The 23,003-nt window shown below is 40.5% G+C and overlaps 8 non-coding genes across 8 annotated transcripts; all 8 read left to right on the forward strand.

Annotated features, from left to right (window-relative positions):
• Nucleotides 1-3,421: 3,421 nt before the first annotated feature.
• trnag-ucc (transfer RNA glycine (anticodon UCC)) lies at nt 3,422-3,492 on the forward strand. The gene has a single exon. It is a non-coding gene; the product is annotated as a tRNA-Gly (tRNA).
• Nucleotides 3,493-5,512: 2,020 nt separating this feature from the next.
• Nucleotides 5,513-5,584, forward strand: trnag-ucc (transfer RNA glycine (anticodon UCC)). Its single transcript has one exon. It is a non-coding gene; the product is annotated as a tRNA-Gly (tRNA).
• A 2,020-nt stretch (nt 5,585-7,604) lies between these two features.
• Nucleotides 7,605-7,676, forward strand: trnag-ucc (transfer RNA glycine (anticodon UCC)). The gene has a single exon. It is a non-coding gene; the product is annotated as a tRNA-Gly (tRNA).
• A 2,024-nt stretch (nt 7,677-9,700) lies between these two features.
• trnag-ucc (transfer RNA glycine (anticodon UCC)) lies at nt 9,701-9,772 on the forward strand. Its single transcript has one exon. It is a non-coding gene; the product is annotated as a tRNA-Gly (tRNA).
• Nucleotides 9,773-11,796: 2,024 nt separating this feature from the next.
• On the forward strand, nt 11,797-11,868 carry trnag-ucc (transfer RNA glycine (anticodon UCC)). Its single transcript has one exon. It is a non-coding gene; the product is annotated as a tRNA-Gly (tRNA).
• Nucleotides 11,869-17,339: 5,471 nt separating this feature from the next.
• trnag-ucc (transfer RNA glycine (anticodon UCC)) lies at nt 17,340-17,411 on the forward strand. Its single transcript has one exon. It is a non-coding gene; the product is annotated as a tRNA-Gly (tRNA).
• Nucleotides 17,412-20,091: 2,680 nt separating this feature from the next.
• Nucleotides 20,092-20,163, forward strand: trnag-ucc (transfer RNA glycine (anticodon UCC)). Its single transcript has one exon. It is a non-coding gene; the product is annotated as a tRNA-Gly (tRNA).
• A 2,023-nt stretch (nt 20,164-22,186) lies between these two features.
• Nucleotides 22,187-22,258, forward strand: trnag-ucc (transfer RNA glycine (anticodon UCC)). Its single transcript has one exon. It is a non-coding gene; the product is annotated as a tRNA-Gly (tRNA).
• Nucleotides 22,259-23,003: the final 745 nt, after the last annotated feature.

The following is a 23,003-nucleotide window of genomic DNA, read 5'->3' on the forward strand; positions in this document are numbered from 1 at the left end:
ATGTCATGTTGAGAGATGTGTCAGTGTGGAAGATGCACGTAGCCATAGGAAAAAAAAAGGCAAGTCATGCAGCTGGAGGAGAATCCACAAAGTGGGCGCGATGGACCATGACATATTTTACGTTTGTGACAAATAAGGACAGCTAGAATAATAGGATTAATGATATGCTTTGTACATCAATATATTGAAGTCTGTTTGATCTGTTGCTTGCTTTATTATGAAATGTGTTTTCAAGGCTATACTTTGTTTAAACCTTTTTGTGAGAACAATGGGAGAGTCACCAGCACTCCTTGCATGGAGAGAGATGAGATAAAGGCAGAATTAAAGAAAAAAATGTCTGGGATCAGCAAGAATGTAACCTTTAGGATCCTTGCTAAAATAGAAAGAATCGGGAAACATCTGTACTGTGTGTAGATTCAACCATTAACTAACTAGTGTCAAACAATGATGTCAACCTGGACCAATTAGGACACTTGGAACAATTCAAAACTAATATGGTAACATCCTTGCACCACAAGAAGGATAAAAGAAAGGGTGTTACAGGACATCGTCAGCACACTTAGAGAGGGGTCAACAGAAGATCGTTGGTACTTAAAAGGAGAAGATAGAATATAGTCAAAAAACACAGCAAGGGATGAAGAAGGAGAGAAGTCCGTGCGGCAGCAAGCACAGAAACAAGAACGGGTGTTGTGTGTTACTGAATATCTATTACCATTGTTAAGTATTAACTTTGTACATCTTGGTTAAGCCTAATAAACTCTCTGACATGGTCACATAACTTGAGTTTGTACCTTGTCGGTCTATCTTGGTCAGGAATCTAAAGGTGAGACGGGTTGGGTATTCTCTGTCTCACCTCTTTTCAGGTAACATCTACCTGAAACTTACAGCTCTTTACTATATGCATACATTGCTGTGTATTTTGTCCTCCTTAAACTTCGAAATTGTGGGCCCGTTAAAAACATTGTTCTTCGTACAGTTTTCTGCGTCACTCCACTGCATAGTTCTGCCCAGTAAGCCAAAAGGATCAGTTCGCTACTGAACTCTAAAATAAAAGCAAAATACTGCAGATGCTGGAAATCTGAAATAATAATAAGAAATGCTGGAAATACTCAGCAGGTCTGGCAGCATCTGTGGAGAGAGAAGCAGAGTTAACGTTTCAGGTGAGTGACCATTGATCAGAATATTTGCAGCACTTTCTGATTTTATTTCAGATTTCCAGCATTCACAGTATTGTGTTTCTGTTAACATAATCGTGTTGCTCAGGTGCAAGTTGAAACCATTGTACAGCATTCTATTAATCAAAACGCTGGACCAGCACAGTACAGTAAGCGATGGTGGTATAGTGGTGAGCATAGCTGCCTTCCAAGCAGTTGACCTGGGTTTCATTCCAGGCTATCGCAGCCTGAAGTTGCAGCTTTCCTTTATGTTGCAGTATTTTACAAACGAAAAAAATTTCAAAGCTTTGACAGAATTGAAATTGATAAAATATTCTTATCATCCAATCAGATTCATTCTCCCACTTGATTGGCGTCACCCTGGAGCAAGTTTGTTTCCTTCAAGTGTTTCTCCAATTTCCTATTGAAATCATTGATTGTCTCTGCTTCCACCACACTTGTGGACAGACATTGCAGTTGCAATGCAGCAGGTAAAGCAAAAAGTGCTTCCTCACATTTCCCGGCATCTCTTTCCCAAAACCATCAATCTGTGTCTCCTAGTCCTTGTACCATCAACTAATGGGAACGGGTTATCCTTGTCTAACTTACCTACACCTGCATCAGATCTCCCCTCAATCCACATTGCTGGAAGGAGAACAACCACCTACTCAAATAACACAATCCAGAGCCATCTATCCAAGCTTTTCAATAGCATAAGAATAGTTGTGTTGTAAGTAGTATAGATAGGAGCATAACTTCAAGAGACTTTGATAGATTAACTGATTGTCTCTGCCCAACGCACCAGATTTTCTGTATCACCTGAACACTGCTCACAGCTGTATAAAGTTTAGAGTATTTTCATGGCTTACATTTATGCAAGAACTGCAATGTTAAGGTTGGATTGTGAAGCATGACGGTCGTCTTCTCTGAACTATGTTAAAATGTCATGTTGAGAGATGTGTCAGTGTGGAAGATGCACGTAGCCATAGGAAAAAAAAAGGCATGTCTTGTAGCTGGAGGAGAATCCACAAAGTGGGCGCGATGGACCGTGACATATTTTACGTTTGTGACAAATAAGGACAGCTAAAATAATAGGATTAATGATATGCTTTGTACATCAATATATTGAAGTCTGTTTGATCTGTTGCTTGCTTTATTATGAAACGTGTTTTCAAGGCTATACTTTGTTTAAACCTTTTTGTGAGAACAATGGGAGAGTCACCAGCACTCCTTGCATGGAGAGAGATGAGATAAAGGCAGAATTAAAGAAAAAAATGTCTGGGATCAGCAAGAATGTAACCTTTAGGATCCTTGCTAAAATAGAAAGAATCGGGAAACATCTGTACTGTGTGTAGATTCAACCATTAACTAACTAGTGTCAAACAATGATGTCAACCTGGACCAATTAGGACACTTGGAACAATTCAAAACTAATATGGTAACATCCTTGCACCACAAGAAGGATAAAAGAAAGGGTGTTACAGGACATCGTCAGCACACTTAGAGAGGGGTCAACAGAAGATCGTTGGTACTTAAAAGGAGAAGATAGAATATAGTCAAAAAAACACAGCAAGGGATGAAGAAGGAGAGAAGTCCGTGCGGCAGCAAGCACAGAAACAAGAACGGGTGTTGTGTGTTACTGAATATCTATTACCATTGTTAAGTATTAACTTTGTACATCTTGGTTAAGCCTAATAAACTCTCTGACATGGTCACATAACTTGAGTTTGTACCTTGTCGGTCTATCTTGGTCAGGAATCTAAAGGTGAGACGGGTTGGGTATTCTCTGTCTCACCTCTGCTCAGGTAACATCTACCTGAAACTTACAGCTCTTTACTATATGCATACATTGCTGTGTATTTTGTCCTCCTTAAACTTCGAAATTGTGGGCCCGTTAAAAACATTGTTCTTCGTACAGTTTTCTGTGTCACTCCACTGCATAGTTCTGCCCAGTAAGCAAAAAGGATCAGTTCGCTACTAAACTGTAAAATAAAAGCAAAATACTGCAGATGCTGGAAATCTGAAATAATAAGAAATGCTGGTAATACTCAGCAGGTCTGGCAGCATCTGTGGAGAGAGAAGCAGAGTTAACGTTTCAGGTGAGTGACCATTGATCAGAATATTTGCAGCACTTTCTGATTTTAATTCAGATTTCCAGCATTCACAGTATTGTGTTTCTGTGAACATAATCGTGTTGCTCAGGTGCAAGTTGAAACCATTGTACAGCATTCTATTAATCAAAACGCTGGACTAGCACAGTACAGTAAGCGATGGTGGTATAGTGGTGAGCATAGCTGCCTTCCAAGCAGTTGACCTGGGTTCAATCCCGGCCATCGCAACCTTAAATTGCAGGTTTACTTTATGTTGCAGTATTTTACAAACGAAAAAAATGTCAAAGCTTTGACAGAATTGAAATTGATAAAATATTCTTATCATCCAATCAGATTCATTCTGCCGCTTGATTGGCGTCACCCTGGAGCAAGTTTGCTTCCTTCAAGTGTTTCTCCAATTTCCTATTGAAATCATTGATTGTCTCTGCTTCCACCACACTTGTGGACAGACATTGCAGTTGCAATGTAGCAGGTAAAGCAAAAAGTGCTTCCTCACATTTCCCGGCATCTCTTTCCCAAAACCATCAATCTGTGTCTCCTAGTCCTTGTACCATCAACTAATGGGAACGGGTTATCCTTGTCTAACTTACCTACACCTGCATCAGATCTCCCCTCAATCCACATTGCTGGAAGGAGAACAACCACCTACTTGGATAACACAATCCAGAGCCATCTATCGAAGCTTTTCAATAGCATAAGAATAGTTGTGTTGTAAGTAGTATAGATAGGAGCATAACTTCAAGAGACTTTGATAGATTAACTGATTGTCTCTGCCCAACGCACCAGATTTTCTGTATCACCTGAACACTGCTCACAGCTGTATAAAGTTTAGAGTATTTTCATGGCTTACATTTATGCAAGAACTGCAATGTTAAGGTTGGATTGTGAAGCATGACGGTCGTCTTCTCTGAACTATGTTAAAATGTCATGTTGAGAGATGTGTCAGTGTGGAAGATGCACGTAGCCATAGGAAAAAAAAAGGCAAGTCTTGTAGCTGGAGGAGAATCCACAAAGTGGGCGCGATGGACCGTGACATATTTTACGTTTGTGACAAATAAGGACAGCTAAAATAATAGGATTAATGATATGCTTTGTACATCAATATATTGAAGTCTGTTTGATCTGTTGCTTGCTTTATTATGAAACGTGTTTTCAAGGCTATACTTTGTTTAAACCTTTTTGTGAGAACAATGGGAGAGTCACCAGCACTCCTTGCATGGAGAGAGATGAGATAAAGGCAGAATTAAAGAAAAAATGTCTGGGATCAGCAAGAATGTAACCTTTAGGATCCTTGCTAAAATAGAAAGAATCGGGAAACATCTGTACTGTGTGTAGATTCAACCATTAACTAACTAGTGTCAAACAATGATGTCAACCTGGACCAATTAGGACACTTGGAACAATTCAAAACTAATATGGTAACATCCTTGCACCACAAGAAGGATAAAAGAAAGGGTGTTACAGGACATCGTCAGCACACTTAGAGAGGGGTCAACAGAAGATCGTTGGTACTTAAAAGGAGAAGATAGAATATAGTCAAAAAAACACAGCAAGGGATGAAGAAGGAGAGAAGTCCGTGCGGCAGCAGGCACAGAAACAAGAACGGGTGTTGTGTGTTACTGAATATCTATTACCATTGTTAAGTATTAACTTTGTACATCTTGGTTAAGCCTAATAAACTCTCTGACATGGTCACATAACTTGAGTTTGTACCTTGTCGGTCTATCTTGGTCAGGAATCTAAAGGTGAGACGGGTTGGGTATTCTCTGTCTCACCTCTGTTCAGGTAACATCTACCTGAAACTTACAGCTCTTTACTATATGCATACATTGCTGTGTATTTTGTCCTCCTTAAACTTCGAAATTGTGGGCCCGTTAAAAACATTGTTCTTCGTACAGTTTTCTGTGTCACTCCACTGCATAGTTCTGCCCAGTAAGCAAAAAGGATCAGTTCGCTACTAAACTCTAAAATAAAAGCAAAATACTGCAGATGCTGGAAATCTGAAATAATAAGAAATGCTGGTAATACTCAGCAGGTCTGGCAGCATCTGTGGAGAGAGAAGCAGAGTTAACGTTTCAGGTGAGTGACCATTGATCAGAATATTTGCAGCACTTTCTGATTTTAATTCAGATTTCCAGCATTCACAGTATTGTGTTTCTGTTAACATAATCGTGTTGCTCAGGTGCAAGTTGAAACCATTGTACAGCATTCTATTAATCAAAACGCTGGACCAGCACAGTACAGTAAGCAATGGTGGTATAGTGGTGAGCATAGCTGCCTTCCAAGCAGTTGACCTGGGTTCAATTCCCGGCCATCGCAACCTTAAATTGCAGGTTTACTTTATGTTGCAGTATTTTACAAACGAAAAAAATGTCAAAGCTTTGACAGAATTGAAATTGATAAAATATTCTTATCATCCAATCAGATTCATTCTGCCGCTTGATTGGCGTCACCCTGGAGCAAGTTTGTTTCCTTCAAGTGTTTCTCCAATTTCCTATTGAAATCATTGATTGTCTCTGCTTCCACCACACTTGTGGACAGACATTGCAGTTGCAATGTAGCAGGTAAAGCAAAAAGTGCTTCCTCACATTTCCCGGCATCTCTTTCCCAAAACCATCAATCTGTGTCTCCTAGTCCTTGTACCATCAACTAATGGGAACGGGTTATCCTTGTCTAACTTACCTACACCTGCATCAGATCTCCCCTCAATCCACATTGCTGGAAGGAGAACAACCACCGACTTAGATAAGACAATCCAGAGCCATCTATCCAAGCTTTTCAACAGCATAAGAATAGTTGTGTTGTAAGTAGTATAGATAGGAGCATAACTTCAAGAGACTTTGATAGATTAACTGATTGTCTCTGCCCAACGCACCAGATTTTCTGTATCACCTGAACACTGCTCACAGCTGTATAAAGTTTAGAGTATTTTCATGGCTTACATTTATGCAAGAACTGCAATGTTAAGGTTGGATTGTGAAGCATGACGGTCGTCTTCTCTGAACTATGTTAAAATGTCATGTTGAGAGATGTGTCAGTGTGGAAGATGCACGTAGCCATAGGAAAAAAAAAGGCAAGTCTTGTAGCTGGAGGAGAATCCACAAAGTGGGCGCGATGGACCGTGACATATTTTACGTTTGTGACAAATAAGGACAGCTAAAATAATAGGATTAATGATATGCTTTGTACATCAATATATTGAAGTCTGTTTGATCTGTTGCTTGCTTTATTATGAAACGTGTTTTCAAGGCTATACTTTGTTTAAACCTTTTTGTGAGAACAATGGGAGAGTCACCAGCACTCCTTGCATGGAGAGAGATGAGATAAAGGCAGAATTAAAGAAAAAATGTCTGGGATCAGCAAGAATGTAACCTTTAGGATCCTTGCTAAAATAGAAAGAATCGGGAAACATCTGTACTGTGTGTAGATTCAACCATTAACTAACTAGTGTCAAACAATGATGTCAACCTGGACCAATTAGGACACTTGGAACAATTCAAAACTAATATGGTAACATCCTTGCACCACAAGAAGGATAAAAGAAAGGGTGTTACAGGACATCGTCAGCACACTTAGAGAGGGGTCAACAGAAGATCGTTGGTACTTAAAAGGAGAAGATAGAATATAGTCAAAAAAACACAGCAAGGGATGAAGAAGGAGAGAAGTCCGTGCGGCAGCAGGCACAGAAACAAGAACGGGTGTTGTGTGTTACTGAATATCTATTACCATTGTTAAGTATTAACTTTGTACATCTTGGTTAAGCCTAATAAACTCTCTGACATGGTCACATAACTTGAGTTTGTACCTTGTCGGTCTATCTTGGTCAGGAATCTAAAGGTGAGACGGGTTGGGTATTCTCTGTCTCACCTCTGTTCAGGTAACATCTACCTGAAACTTACAGCTCTTTACTATATGCATACATTGCTGTGTATTTTGTCCTCCTTAAACTTCGAAATTGTGGGCCCGTTAAAAACATTGTTCTTCGTACAGTTTTCTGTGTCACTCCACTGCATAGTTCTGCCCAGTAAGCAAAAAGGATCAGTTCGCTACTAAACTCTAAAATAAAAGCAAAATACTGCAGATGCTGGAAATCTGAAATAATAAGAAATGCTGGTAATACTCAGCAGGTCTGGCAGCATCTGTGGAGAGAGAAGCAGAGTTAACGTTTCAGGTGAGTGACCATTGATCAGAATATTTGCAGCACTTTCTGATTTTAATTCAGATTTCCAGCATTCACAGTATTGTGTTTCTGTTAACATAATCGTGTTGCTCAGGTGCAAGTTGAAACCATTGTACAGCATTCTATTAATCAAAACGCTGGACCAGCACAGTACAGTAAGCGATGGTGGTATAGTGGTGAGCATAGCTGCCTTCCAAGCAGTTGACCTGGGTTCAATTCCCGGCCATCGCAACCTTAAATTGAAGGTTTACTTTATGTTGCAGTATTTTACAAACGAAAAAAATGTCAAAGCTTTGACAGAATTGAAATTGATAAAATATTCTTATCATCCAATCAGATTCATTCTGCCGCTTGATTGGCGTCACCCTGGAGCAAGTTTGCTTCCTTCAAGTGTTTCTCCAATTTCCTATTGAAATCATTGATTGTCTCTGCTTCCACCACACTTGTGGACAGACATTGCAGTTGCAATGTAGCAGGTAAAGCAAAAAGTGCTTCCTCACATTTCCCGGCATCTCTTTCCCAAAACCATCAATCTGTGTCTCCTAGTCCTTGTACCATCAACTAATGGGAACGGGTTATCCTTGTCTAACTTACCTACACCTGCATCAGATCTCCCCTCAATCCACATTGCTGGAAGGAGAACAACCACCTACTTGGATAACACAATCCAGAGCCATCTATCGAAGCTTTTCAATAGCATAAGAATAGTTGTGTTGTAAGTAGTATAGATAGGAGCATAACTTCAAGAGACTTTGATAGATTAACTGATTGTCTCTGCCCAACGCACCAGATTTTCTGTATCACCTGAACACTGCTCACAGCTGTATAAAGTTTAGAGTATTTTCATGGCTTACATTTATGCAAGAACTGCAATGTTAAGGTTGGATTGTGAAGCATGACGGTCATCTTCTCTGAACTATGTTAAAATATCATGTTGAGAGATGTGTCAGTGTGGAAGATGCACGTAGCCATAGGAAAAAAAAAGGCAAGTCATGTAGCTGGAGGAGAATCCACAAAGTGGGCGCGATGGACCGTGACATATTTTACGTTTGTGACAAATAAGGACAGCTAAAATAATAGGATTAATGATATGCTTTGTACATCAATATATTGAAGTCTGTTTGATCTGTTGCTTGCTTTATTATGAAATGTGTTCTCAAGGCTATACTTTGTTTAAACCTTTTTGTGAGAACAATGGGAGAGTCACCAGCACTCCTTGCATGGAGAGAGATGAGATAAAGGCAGAATTAAAGAAAAAAATGTCTGGGATCAGCAAGAATGTAACCTTCAGGATCCTTGCTAAAATAGAAAGAATCGGGAAACATCTGTACTGTGTGTAGATTCAACCATTAACTAACTAGTGTCAAACAATGATGTCAACCTGGACCAATTAGGACACTTGGAACAATTCAAAACTAATATGGTAACATCCTTGCACCACAAGAAGGATAAAAGAAAGGGTGTTACAGGACATCATCAGCACACTTAGAGAGGGGTCAACAGAAGATCGTTGGTACTTAAAAGGAGAAGATAGAATATAGTCAAAAAAACACAGCAAGGGATGAAGAAGGAGAGAAGTCCGTGCGGCAGCAAGCACAGAAACAAGAACGGGTGTTGTGTGTTACTGAATATCTATTACCATTGTTAAGTATTAACTTTGTACATCTTGGTTAAGCCTAATAAACTCTCTGACATGGTCACATAACTTGAGTTTGTACCTTGTCGGTCTATCTTGGTCAGGAATCTAAAGGTGAGACGGGTTGGGTATTCTCTGTCTCACCTCTGTTCAGGTAACATCTACCTGAAACTTACAGCTCTTTAGTATATGCATACATTGCTGTGTATTTTGTCCTCCTTAAACTTCGAAATTGTGGGCCCGTTAAAAACATTGTTCTTCGTACAGTTTTCTGCGTCACTCCACTGCATAGTTCTGCCCAGTAAGCAAAAAGGATCAGTTCGCTACTAAACTGTAAAATAAAAGCAAAAGACTGCAGATGCTGGAAATCTGAAATAATAATAAGAAATGCTGGAAATACTCAGCAGGTCTGGCAGCATCTGTGGAGAGAGAAGCAGAGTTAACGTTTCAGGTGAGTGACCATTGATCAGAATATTTGCAGCACTTTCTGATTTTAATTCAGATTTCCAGCATTCACAGTATTTTGTTTCTGTTCACATCATCGTGTTGCTCAGGTGCAAGTTGAAACCATTGTACAGCATTCTATTAATCAAAACGCTGGACCAGCGCAGTACAGTAAGCGATGGTGGTATAGTGGTGAGCATAGCTGCCTTCCAAGCAGTTGACCTGGGTTCGATTTCCGGCCATCGCAACCTTAAATTGCAGGTTTACTTCATGTTGCAGTACTTTACAAACGAAAAAAATGTCAAAGCTTTGACAGAGTTGAAATTGATAAAATATTCTTATCATCCAATCAGATTCATTCTCCCGCTTGATTGGCGTCACCCTGGAGCAAGTTTGTTTCCTTCAAGTGTTTCTCCAATTTCCTATTGAAATCATTGATTGTCTCTGTTTCCACCACACTTGTGGACAGACATTGCAGTTGCAATGTCGCAGGTAAAGCAAAAAGTGCTTCCTCACATTTCCCGGCATCTCTTTCCCAAAACCATCAATCTGTGTCTCCTAGTCCTTGTACCATCAACTAATGGGAATGGGTTATCCTTGTCTAACTTATCTACACCTGCATCAGATCTCCCCTCAATCCACATTGCTGGAAGGAGAACAACCACCTACTTAGATAACACAATCCAGAGCCATCTATCCAAGCTTTTCAATAGCATAAGAATAGTTGTGTTGTAAGTAGTATAGATAGGAGCATAACTTCAAGAGACTTTGATAGATTAACTGATTGTCTCTGCCCAACGCACCAGATTTTCTGTATCACCTGAACACTGCTCACAGCTGTATAAAGTTTAGAGTATTTTCATGGCTTACATTTATGCAAGAACTGCAATGTTAAGGTTGGATTGTGAAGCATGACGGTCATCTTCTCTGAACTATGTTAAAATGTCATGTTGAGAGATGTGTCAGTGTGGAAGATGCACGTAGCCATAGGAAAAAAAAAGGCAAGTCATGTAGCTGGAGGAGAATCCACAAAGTGGGCGCGATGGACCGTGACATATTTTACGTTTGTGACAAATAAGGACAGCTAAAATAATAGGATTAATGATATGCTTTGTACATCAATATATTGAAGTCTGTTTGATCTGTTGCTTGCTTTATTATGAAATGTGTTTTCAAGGCTATACTTTGTTTAAACCTTTTTGTGAGAACAATGGGAGAGTCACCAGCACTCCTTGCATGGAGAGAGATGAGATAAAGGCAGAATTAAAGAAAAAAATGTCTGGTATCAGCAAGAATGTAACCTTTAGGATCCTTGCTAAAATAGAAAGAATCGGGAAACATCTGTACTGTGTGTAGATTCAACCATTAACTAACTAGTGTCAAACAATGATGTCAACCTGGACCAATTAGGACACTTGGAACAATTCAAAACTAATATGGTAACATCCTTGCACCACAAGAAGGATAAAAGAAAGGGTGTTACAGGACATCGTCAGCACACTTAGAGAGGGGTCAACAGAAGATCGTTGGTACTTAAAAGGAGAAGATAGAATATAGTCAAAAAAACACAGCAAGGGATGAAGAAGGAGAGAAGTCCGTGCGGCAGCAAGCACAGAAACAAGAACGGGTGTTGTGTGTTACTGAATATCTATTACCATTGTTAAGTATTAACTTTGTACATCTTGGTTAAGCCTAATAAACTCTCTGACATGGTCACATAACTTGAGTTTGTACCTTGTCGGTCTATCTTGGTCAGGAATCTAAAGGTGAGACGGGTTGGGTATTCTCTGTCTCACCTCTGTTCAGGTAACATCTACCTGAAACTTACAGCTCTTTAGTATATGCATACATTGCTGTGTATTTTGTCCTCCTTAAACTTCGAAATTGTGGGCCCGTTAAAAACATTGTTCTTCGTACAGTTTTCTGCGTCACTCCACTGCATAGTTCTGCCCAGTAAGCAAAAAGGATCAGTTCGCTACTAAACTGTAAAATAAAAGCAAAAGACTGCAGATGCTGGAAATCTGAAATAATAATAAGAAATGCTGGAAATACTCAGCAGGTCTGGCAGCATCTGTGGAGAGAGAAGCAGAGTTAACGTTTCAGGTGAGTGACCATTGATCAGAATATTTGCAGCACTTTCTGATTTTAATTCAGATTTCCAGCATTCACAGTATTTTGTTTCTGTTCACATCATCGTGTTGCTCAGGTGCAAGTTGAAACCATTGTACAGCATTCTATTAATCAAAACGCTGGACCAGTGCAGTACAGTAAGCGATGGTGGTGTAGTGGTGAGCATAGCTGCCTTCCAAGCAGTTGACCTGGGTTCGATTTCTGGCCATCGCAACCTTAAATTGCAGGTTTACTTCATGTTGCAGTATTTTACAAACGAAAAAAATGTCAAAGCTTTGACAGAGTTGAAATTGATAAAATATTCTTATCATCCAATCAGATTCATTCTCCCGCTTGATTGGCGTCACCCTGGAGCAAGTTTGTTTCCTTCAAGTGTTTCTCCAATTTATTATTGAAATCATTGATTGTCTCTGCTTCCACCACACTTGTGGACAGACATTGCAGTTGCAATGTCGCAGGTAAAGCAAAAGGTGCTTCCTCACATTTCCCGGCATCTCTTTCCCAAAACCATCAATCTGTGTCTCCTAGTCCTTGTACCATCAACTAATGGGAACGGGTTATCCTTGTCTAACTTACCTACACCTGCATCAGATCTCCCCTCAATCCACATTGCTGGAAGGAGAACAACCACCTACTTAGATAACACAATCCAGAGCCATCTATCCAAGCTTTTCAATAGCATAAGAATAGTTGTGTTGTAAGTAGTATAGATGGCAGCATAACTTCAAGAGACTTTGATAGATTAACTGATTGTCTCTGCCCAACGCACCAGATTTTCTGTATCACCTGAACACTGCTCACAGCTGTATAAAGTTTAGAGTATTTTCATGGCTTACATTTATGCAAGAACTGCAATGTTAAGGTTGGATTGTGAAGCATGACGGTCATCTTCTCTGAACTATGTTAAAATGTCATGTTGAGAGATGTGCCAGTGTGGAAGATGCACGTAGCCATAGGAAAAAAAAAGGCAAGTCATGTAGCTGGAGGAGAATCCACAAAGTGGGCGCGATGGACCGTGACATATTTTACGTTTGTGACAAATAAGGACAGCTAAAATAATAGGATTAATGATATGCTTTGTACATCAATATATTGAAGTCTGTTTGATCTGTTGCTTGCTTTATTATGAAATGTGTTTTCAAGGCTATACTTTGTTTAAACCTTTTTGTGAGAACAATGGGAGAGTCACCAGCACTCCTTGCATGGAGAGAGATGAGATAAAGGCAGAATTAAAGAAAAAAATGTCTGGGATCAGCAAGAATGTAACCTTTAGGATCCTTGCTAAAATAGAAAGAATCGGGAAACATCTGTACTGTGTGTAGATTCAACCATTAACTAACTAGTGTCAAACAATGATGTCAACCTGGACCAATTAGGACACTTGGAACAATTCAAAACTAATATGGTAACATCCTTGCACCACAAGAAGGATAAAAGAAAGGGTGTTACAGGACATCGTCAGCACACTTAGAGAGGGGTCAACAGAAGATCGTTGGTACTTAAAAGGAGAAGATAGAATACAGTCAAAAAACACAGCAAGGGATGAAGAAGGAGAGAAGTCCGTGCGGCAGCAAGCACAGAAACAAGAACGGGTGTTGTGTGTTACTGAATATCTATTACCATTGTTAAGTATTAACTTTGTACATCTTGGTTAAGCCTAATAAACTCTCTGACATGGTCACATAACTTGAGTTTGTACCTTGTCGGTCTATCTTGGTCAGGAATCTAAAGGTGAGACGGGTTGGGTATTCTCTGTCTCACCTCTGTTCAGGTAACATCTACCTGAAACTTACAGCTCTTTACTATATGCATACATTGCTGTGTATTTTGTCCTCCTTAAACTTCGAAATTGTGGGCCCGTTAAAAACATTGTTCTTCGTACAGTTTTCTGCGTCACTCCACTGCATAGTTCTGCCCAGTAAGCAAAAAGGATCAGTTCGCTACTAAACTCTAAAATAAAAGCAAAATACTGCAGATGCTGGAAATCTGAAATAATAATAAGAAATGCTGGAAATACTCAGCAGGTCTGGCAGCATCTGTGGAGAGAGAAGCAGAGTTAACGTTTCAGGTGAGTGACCATTGATCAGAATATTTGCAGCACTTTCTGATTTTATTTCAGATTTCCAGCATTCACAGTATTGTGTTTCTGTGAACATAATCGTGTTGCTCAGGTGCAAGTTGAAACCATTGTACAGCATTCTATTAATCAAAGCGCTGGACCAGCGCAGTATAGTAAGCGATGGTGGTATAGTGGTGAGCATAGCTGCCTTCCAAGCAGTTGACCTGGGTTCGATTCTTGGCCAATTCAACCTTAAATTGCAGGTTTACTTTATGTTGCAGTATTTTACAAACGAAAAAAATGTCAAAGCTTTGACAGAATTGAAATTGATAAAATATTCTTATCATCCAATCAGATTCATTCTCCCGCTTGATTGGCGTCACCCTGGAGCAAGTTTGTTTCCTTCAAGTGTTTCTCCAATTTCCTATTGAAATCATTGATTGTCTCTGCTTCCACCACACTTGTGGACAGACATTGCAGTTGCAATGGAGCAGGTAAAGCAAAAGGTGCTTCCTCACATTTCCCGGCATCTCATTCCCAAAACCATCAATCTGTGTCTCCTAGTCCTTGTACCATCAACTAATGGGAACGGGTTATCCTTGTCTAACTTACCTACACCTGCATCAGATCTCCCCTCAATCCACATTGCTGGAAGGAGAACAACCACCTACTTAGATAACACAATCCAGAGCCATCTATCCAAGCTTTTCAATAGCATAAGAATAGTTGTGTTGTAAGTAGTATAGATAGGAGCATAACTTCAAGAGACTTTGATAGATTAACTGATTGTCTCTGCCCAACGCACCAGATTTTCTGTATCACCTGAACACTGCTCACAGCTGCATAAAGTTTAGAGTATTTTCATGGCTTACATTTATGCAAGAACTGCAATGTTAAGGTTGGATTGTGAAGCATGACGGTCATCTTCTCTGAACTATGTTAAAATGTCATGTTGAGAGATGTGTCAGTGTGGAAGATGCACGTAGCCATAGGAAAAAAAAAGGCAAGTCATGTAGCTGGAGGGGAATCCACAAAGTGGGCGCGATGGACTGTGACATATGTTACGTTTGTGACAAATAAGGACAGCTAAAATAATAGGATTAATGATATGCTTTGTACATCAATATATTGAAGTCTGTTTGATCTGTTGCTTGCTTTATTATGAAATGTGTTTTCAAGGCTCTTTTCTTTTGGGCCTCCTTATCTCGAGAGACAATGGATACGCGCCTGGAGGTGGTCAGTGGTTTGTGAAGCAGCGCCTGGAGTGGCTATAAAGGCCAATTCTGGAGTGACAGGCTCTTCCACAGGTGCTGCAGAGAAATTTGTTTGTTGGGGCTGTTGCACAGTTGGCTCTCCCCTTGCGCCTCTGTCTTTTTTCCTGCCAACTACTAAGTCTCTTCGACTCGCCACAATTTAGCCCTGTCTTTATGGCTGCCCGCCAGCTCTGGCGAATGCTGGCAACTGACTCCCACGACTTGTGATCAATGTCACACGATTTCATGTCGCGTTTGCAGACGTCTTTATAACGGAGACATGGACGGCCGGTGGGTCTGATACCAGTGGCGAGCTCGCTGTACAATGTGTCTTTGGGGATCCTGCCATCTTCCATGCGGCTCACATGGCCAAGCCATCTCAAGCGCCGCTGACTCAGTAGTGTGTATAAGCTGGGGGTGTTGGCCGCTTCAAGGACTTCTGTGTTGGAGATATAGTCCTGCCACCTGATGCCAAGTATTCTCCGAAGGCAGCGAAGATGGAATGAATTGAGACGTCGCTCTTGGCTGGCATACGTTGTCCAGGTCTCGCTGCCGTAGAGCAAGGTACTGAGGACACAGGCCTGATACACTCGGACTTTTGTGTTCCGTGTCAGTGCGCCATTTTCCCACACTCTCTTGGCCAGTCTGGACATAGCAGTGGAAGCCTTACCCATGCGCTTGTTGATTTCTGCATCTAGAGACAGGTTACTGGTGATAGTTGAGCCTAGGTAGGTGAACTCTTGAACCACTTCCAGAGCGTGGTCGCCAATATTGATGGATGGAGCATTTCTGACATCCTGCCCCATGATGTTCGTTTTCTTGAGGCTGATGGTTAGGCCAAATTCATTGCAGGCAGACGCAAACCTGTCGATGAGACTCTGCAGGCATTCTTCAGTGTGAGATGTTAAAGCAGCATCGTCAGCAAAGAGGAGTTCTCTGATGAGGACTTTCCGTACTTTGGACTTCGCTCTTAGACGGGCAAGGTTGAACAACCTGCCCCCTGATCTTGTGTGGAGGAAAATTCCTTCTTCAGAGGATTTGAACGCATGTGAAAGCAGCAGGGAGAAGAAAATCCCAAAAAGTGTGGGTGCGAGAACACAGCCCTGTTTCACACCACTCAGGATAGGAAAGGGCTCTGATGAGGAGCCACCATGTTGAATTGTGCCTTTCATATTGTCATGGAATGAGGTGATGATACTTAGTAGCTTTGGTGGACATCCGATCTTTTCTAGTAGTCTGAAGAGACCACGTCTGCTGACGAGGTCAAAGGCTTTCAAGGCTATACATTGTTTAAACCTTTTTGTGAGAACAATGGGAGAGTCACCAGCACTCCTTGCATGGAGAGAGATGAGATAAAGGCAGAATTAAAGAAAAAAATGTCTGGTATCAGCAAGAATGTAACCTTTAGGATCCTTGCTAAAATAGAAAGAATCGGGAAACATCTGTACTGTGTGTAGATTCAACCATTAACTAACTAGTGTCAAACAATGATGTCAACCTGGACCAATTAGGACACTTGGAACAATTCAAAACTAATATGGTAACATCCTTGCACCACAAGAAGGATAAAAGAAAGGGTGTTACAGGACATCGTCAGCACACTTAGAGAGGGGTCAACAGAAGATCGTTGGTACTTAAAAGGAGAAGCTAGAATATAGTCAAAAAAACACAGCAAGGGATGAAGAAGGAGAGAAGTCCGTGCGGCAGCAAGCACAGAAACAAGAACGGGTGTTGTGTGTTACTGAATATCTATTACCATTGTTAAGTATTAACTTTGTACATCTTGGTTAAGCCTAATAAACTCTCTGACATGGTCACATAACTTGAGTTTGTACCTTGTCGGTCTATCTTGGTCAGGAATCTAAAGGTGAGACGGGTTGGGTATTCTCTGTCTCACCTCTGTTCAGGTAACATCTACCTGAAACTTACAGCTCTTTACTATATGCATACATTACTGTGTATTTTGTCCTCCTTAAACTTCGAAATTGTGGGCCCGTTAAAAACATTGTTCTTCGTACAGTTTTCTGCGTCACTCCACTGCATAGTTCTGCCCAGTAAGCAAAAAGGATCAGTTCGCTACTAAACTCTAAAATAAAAGCAAAATACTGCAGATGCTGGAAATCTGAAATAATAATAAGAAATGCTGGTAATACTCAGCAGGTCTGGCAGCATCTGTGGACAGAGAAGCAGAGTTAACGTTTCAGGTGAGTGACCATTGATCAGAATATTTGCAGCACTTTCTGATTTTATTTCAGATTTCCAGCATTCACAGTATTGTGTTTCTGTTCACATAATCGTGTTGCTCAGGTGCAAGTTGAAACCATTGTACAGCATTCTATTAATCTAAATGCTGGACCAGCACAGTACAGTAAGCGATGGTGGTATAGTGGTGAGCATAGCTGCCTTCCAAGCAGTTGACCTGGGTTCGATTCCAGGTCATCGCAACCTTAAATTGCTTATTTACTTCATGTTGCAGTATTTTACAAACGAAAAAAATGTCAAAGCTTTGACAGAATTGAAATTGATAAAATATTCTTATCAGCCAATCAGATTCATTCTCCCGCTTGATTGGCTTCACCCTGGAGCAAGTTTGTTTCCTTCAATAGGATAGGGCTGTGAAGAAGGCATATGGGGTGTTAGCGTTCATTAGCAGAGGGATTGAATTTAAGAGCCGTGAGGTGATGATGCAGCTGTACAGGACCTTGGTAAGGCCTCATTTGGAGTACTGTGTGCAGTTCTGGTCGCCTCATTTTAGGAAGGATGTGGAAGCCTTGGAGAGGGTGCAGAGGAGATTTACCAGGATGTTGCCTGGAATGGAGAATAAGTCTTACGAGGAAAGGCTGAACATTCTAGGCCTCTTCTCATTAGAAAGGAGAAGGATGAGGGGTGACATGATAGAGGTTTATAAGATGATCAGGGGAATAGATAGGGTAGACAGTCAGAAACTTTTTCCCCGGGTGGAGCAAAGCGTTACAAGGGGTCATAAATTTAAGGTGAAGGGTGGGAGATATAAGGGGGATGTCAGGGGAAGCTTCTTTACCCAGAGAGTGGTCGAGGCATGGAATGCCTTGCCCGGGGAAGTTGTTGAGTCAGAAACTTTAGGGACTTTCAAAAGGCTTTTGGATAGGTATATGGATAAAGGAGAATGATGGGGTATAGATTAAATTGTCCTTGACAGAGGACAAAGGATCGGCACAACATTGTGGGCCGAAGGGCCTGTTCTGTGCTGTATGTTCTATGTTCTATGTTCTATGTTCAAGTGTTTCTCCAATTTCCTATTGAAATCATTGATTGTCTCTGCTTCCACCACACTTGTGGACAGACATTGCAGTTGCAATGGAGCAGGGAAAGCAAAAAGTGCTTCCTCACATTTCCCTGCATCTCTTTCCCAAAACCATCAATCTGTGTCTCCTGGTCCTTGTACCATCAACTAATGGGAACGGGTTATCCTTGTCTAACTTACCTACACCTGCATCAGATCACCCCTCAATCCACATTGCTGTCAGGAAAACAACCACCTACTTAGATAACACAATCCAGAGCCATCTATCCAAGCTTTTCAATAACAAAAGAATAGTTGTGTTGTAAGTAGTCTCGATAGGAGCATAACATCAAGAGACTTTGATAGATTAACTGATTGTCTCTGCTCAACGCACCAGATTTTCTGTATCACCTGAACACTGCTCACCGCTGTGTAAAGTTTAGAGTATTTTCATGGATTACATTTATGCAAGAACTGCAATGTTAAGGTTGGATTGTGAAGCATGACGGTCATCTTCTCTGAACTATGTTAAAATGTCATGTTGAGAGATGTGTCAGTGTGGAAGATGCACGTAGCCATAGGAAAAAAAAAGGCAAGTCATGTAGCTGGAGGGGAATCCACAAAGTGGGCGCGATGGACCGTGACATATTTTACTTTTGTGACAAATAAGGACAGCTAAAATAATAGGATTAATGATATGCTTTGTACATCAATATATTGAAGTCTGTTTGATCTGTTGCTTGCTTTATTATGAAATGTGTTTTCAAGGCTATACTTTGTTTAAACCTTTTTGTGAGAACAATGGGAGAGTCACCAGCACTCCTTGCATGGAGAGAGATGAGATAAAGGCAGAATTAAAGAAAAAAATGTCTGGGATCAGCAAGAATGTAACCTTTAGGATCCTTGCTAAAATAGAAAGAGTCGGGAAACATCTGTACTGTGTGTAGATTCAACCATTAACTAACTAGTGTCAAACAATGATGTCAACCTGGACCAATTAGGACACTTGGAACAATTCAAAACTAATATGGTAACATCCTTGCACCACAAGAAGGATAAAAGAAAGGGTGTTACAGGACATCGTCAGCACACTTAGAGAGGGGTCAACAGAAGATCGTTGGTACTTAAAAGGAGAAGATAGAATATAGTCAAAAAAACACAGCAAGGGATGAAGAAGGAGAGAAGTCCGTGCGGCAGTAAGCACAGAAACAAGAACGGGTGTTGTGTGTTACTGAATATCTATTACCATTGTTAAGTATTAACTTTGTAGATCTTGGTTAAGCCTAATAAACTCTCTGACATGGTCACATAACTTGAGTTTGTACCTTGTCGGTCTGTCTTGGTCAGGAATCTAAAGGTGAGACGGGTTGGGTATTCTCTGTCTCACCTCTGTTCAGGTAACATCTACCTGAAACTTACAGCTCTTTACTATATGCATACATTGCTGTGTATTTTGTCCTCCTTAAACTTCGAAATTGTGGTCCCGTTAAAAACATTGTTCTTCGTACAGTTTTCTGCGTCACTCCACTGCATAGTTCTGCCCAGTAAGCAAAAAGGATCAGTTCGCTACTGAACTCTAAAATAAAAGCAAAATACTGCAGATGCTGGAAATCTGAAATAAAAACAAGAAATGCTGGAAATACTCAACAGGTCTGGCAGCATCTGTGGAGAGAGAAGCAGAGTTAACGTTTCAGGTGAGTGACCATTGATCAGAATATTTGCAGCACTTTCTGATTTTATTTCAGATTTCCAGCATTCACAGTATTGTGTTTCTGTTAACATAATCGTGTTGCTCAGGTGCAAGTTGAAACCATTGTACAGCATTCTATTAATCAAAACGCTGGACCAGCACAGTACAGTAAGCGATGGTGGTATAGTGGTGAGCATAACTGCCTTCCAAGCAGTTGACCTGGGTTTGATTCCCAGCCATCGCAACCTTAAATTGCAGGTTTACTTTATGTTGCAGTATTTTACAAACGAAAAAAATGTCAAAGCTTTGACAGAATTGAAATTGATAAAATATTGTTATCATCCAATCAGATTCATTCTCCCCCTTGATTGGCGTCACCCTGGAGCAAGTTTGTTTCCTTCAAGTGTTTCTCCAATTTCCTATTGAAATCATTGATTGTCTCTGCTTCCACCACAGTTGTGGACAGACATTGCAGTTGCAATGGAGCAGGTAAAGCAAAAGGTGCTTCCTCATATTTCCCTGCATCTCTTTCCCAAAACCATCAATCTGTGTCTCCTAGTCCTTGTACCATCAACTAATGGGAACGGGTTATCCTTGTCTAACTTACCTACACCTGCATCAGATCTCCCCTCAATCCACATTGCTGGAAGGAGAACAACCACCTACTTAGATAACACAATCCAGAGCCATCTATCCAAGCTTTTCAATAGCATAAGAATAGTTGTGTTGTAAGTAGTATAGATAGGAGCATAACTTCAAGAGACTTTGATAGATTAACTGATTGTCTCTGCCCAACGCACCAGATTTTCTGTATCACCTGAACACTGCTCACAGCTGTATAAAGTTTAGAGTATTTTCATGGCTTACATTTATGCAAGAACTGCAATGTTAAGGTTGGATTGTGAAGCATGACGGTCATCTTCTCTGAACTATGTTAAAATGTCATGTTGAGAGATGTGTCAGTGTGGAAGATGCACGTAGCCATAGGAAAAAAAAAGGCAAGTCATGTAGCTGGAGGAGAATCCACAAAGTGGGCGCGATGGACCGTGACATATTTTACGTTTGTGACAAATAAGGACAGCTAAAATAATATGATTAATGATATGCTTTGTACATCAATATATTGAAGTCTGTTTGATCTGTTGCTTGCTTTATTATGAAATGTGTTTTCAAGGCTATACTTTGTTTAAACCTTTTGTGAGAACAATGGGAGAGTCACCAGCACTCCTTGCATGGAGAGAGATGAGATAAAGGCAGAATTAAAGAAAAAAATGTCTGGTATCAGCAAGAATGTAACCTTTAGGATCCTTGCTAAAATAGAAAGAATCGGGAAACATCTGTACTGTGTGTAGATTCAACCATTAACTAACTAGTGTCAAACAATGATGTCAACCTGGACCAATTAGGACACTTGGAACAATTCAAAACTAATATGGTAACATCCTTGCACCACAAGAAGGATAAAAGAAAGGGTGTTACAGGACATCGTCAGCACACTTAGAGAGGGGTCAACAGAAGATCGTTGGTACTTAAAAGGAGAAGCTAGAATATAGTCAAAAAAACACAGCAAGGGATGAAGAAGGAGAGAAGTCCGTGCGGCAGCAAGCACAGAAACAAGAACGGGTGTTGTGTGTTACTGAATATCTATTACCATTGTTAAGTATTAACTTTGTACATCTTGGTTAAGCCTAATAAACTCTCTGACATGGTCACATAACTTGAGTTTGTACCTTGTCGGTCTGTCTTGGTCAGGAATCTGAAGGTGAGACGGGTTGGGTATTCTCTGTCTCACCTCTGTTCAGGTAACATCTACCTGAAACTTACAGCTCTTTACTATATGCATACATTACTCTGTATTTTGTCCTCCTTAAACTTCGAAATTGTGGGCCCGTTAAAAACATTGTTCTTCGTACAGTTTTCTGCGTCACTTCACTGCATAGTTCTGCCCAGTAAGCAAAAAGGATCAGTTCGCTACTAAACTCTAAAATAAAAGCAAAATACTGCAGATGCTGGAAATCTGAAATAATAATAAGAAATGCTGGAAATACTCAGCAGGTCTGGCAGCATCTGTGGAGAGAGAAGCAGAGTTAACGTTTCAGGTGAGTGACCATTGATCAGAATATTTGCAGCACTTTCTGATTTTATTTCAGATTTCCAGCATTCACAGTATTGTGTCTCTGTTAACATAATCGTGTTGCTCAGGTGCAAGTTGAAACCATTGTACAGCATTCTATTAATCAAAACGCTGGACCAGCACAGTACAGTAAGCGATGGTGGTATAGTGTTGAGCATAGCTGCCTTCCAAGCAGTTGACCTGGGTTCGATTCCCAGTCATCGCAACCTTAAATTGCAGGTTTACTATAGGTTGCAGTATTTTACAAACGAAAAAAATGTCAAAGATTTGACAGAATTGAAATTGACAAAATATTCTTATCATCCAATCAGATTCATTCTCTTGCTTGATTGGCGTCACCCTGGAGCAAGTTTGTTTCCTTCAAGTGTTTCTCCAATTTCCTATTGAAGTCAATGATTGTCTCTGCTTCCACCACACTTGTGGACAGACATTGCAGTTGCAATGTAGCAGGTAAAGCAAAAAGTGTTTCCTCAAATTTCCCTGCATCTCTTTCCCAAAACCATCAATCCGTGTCTCCTAGTCCTTGTACCATCAACTAATGGGAACGGGTTATCCTTGTCTAATTTACCTACACCTGCATCAGATCTCCCCTCAATTCACATTGCTGTCGGAGAACAACCACTTACTGAGATAACACAATCCAGAGCCATCTATACAAGCTGTTCAATAACAAAAGAATAGTTGTGTTGTAAGTAGTATAGATAGGAGCATAACTTCAAGAGACTTTGATAGATTAACTGATTGTCTCTGCCCAACGCACCAGATTTTCTGGATCACCTGAACACTGCTCACCGCTGTGTCAAGTTTAGAGTATTTTCATGGCTTACATTTATGCAAGAACTGCAATGTTAATGTTGGATTGTGAAGCATGACGGTCATCTTCACTGAACTATGTTAAAATGTCATGTTGAGAGATGTGTCAGTGTGGAAGATGCACGTAGCCATAGGAA

The sequence above is a fragment of the Heterodontus francisci genome, chromosome 45, assembly GCF_036365525.1.
Source record: "Heterodontus francisci isolate sHetFra1 chromosome 45, sHetFra1.hap1, whole genome shotgun sequence".
Lineage (NCBI taxonomy): Eukaryota > Metazoa > Chordata > Chondrichthyes > Heterodontiformes > Heterodontidae > Heterodontus > Heterodontus francisci.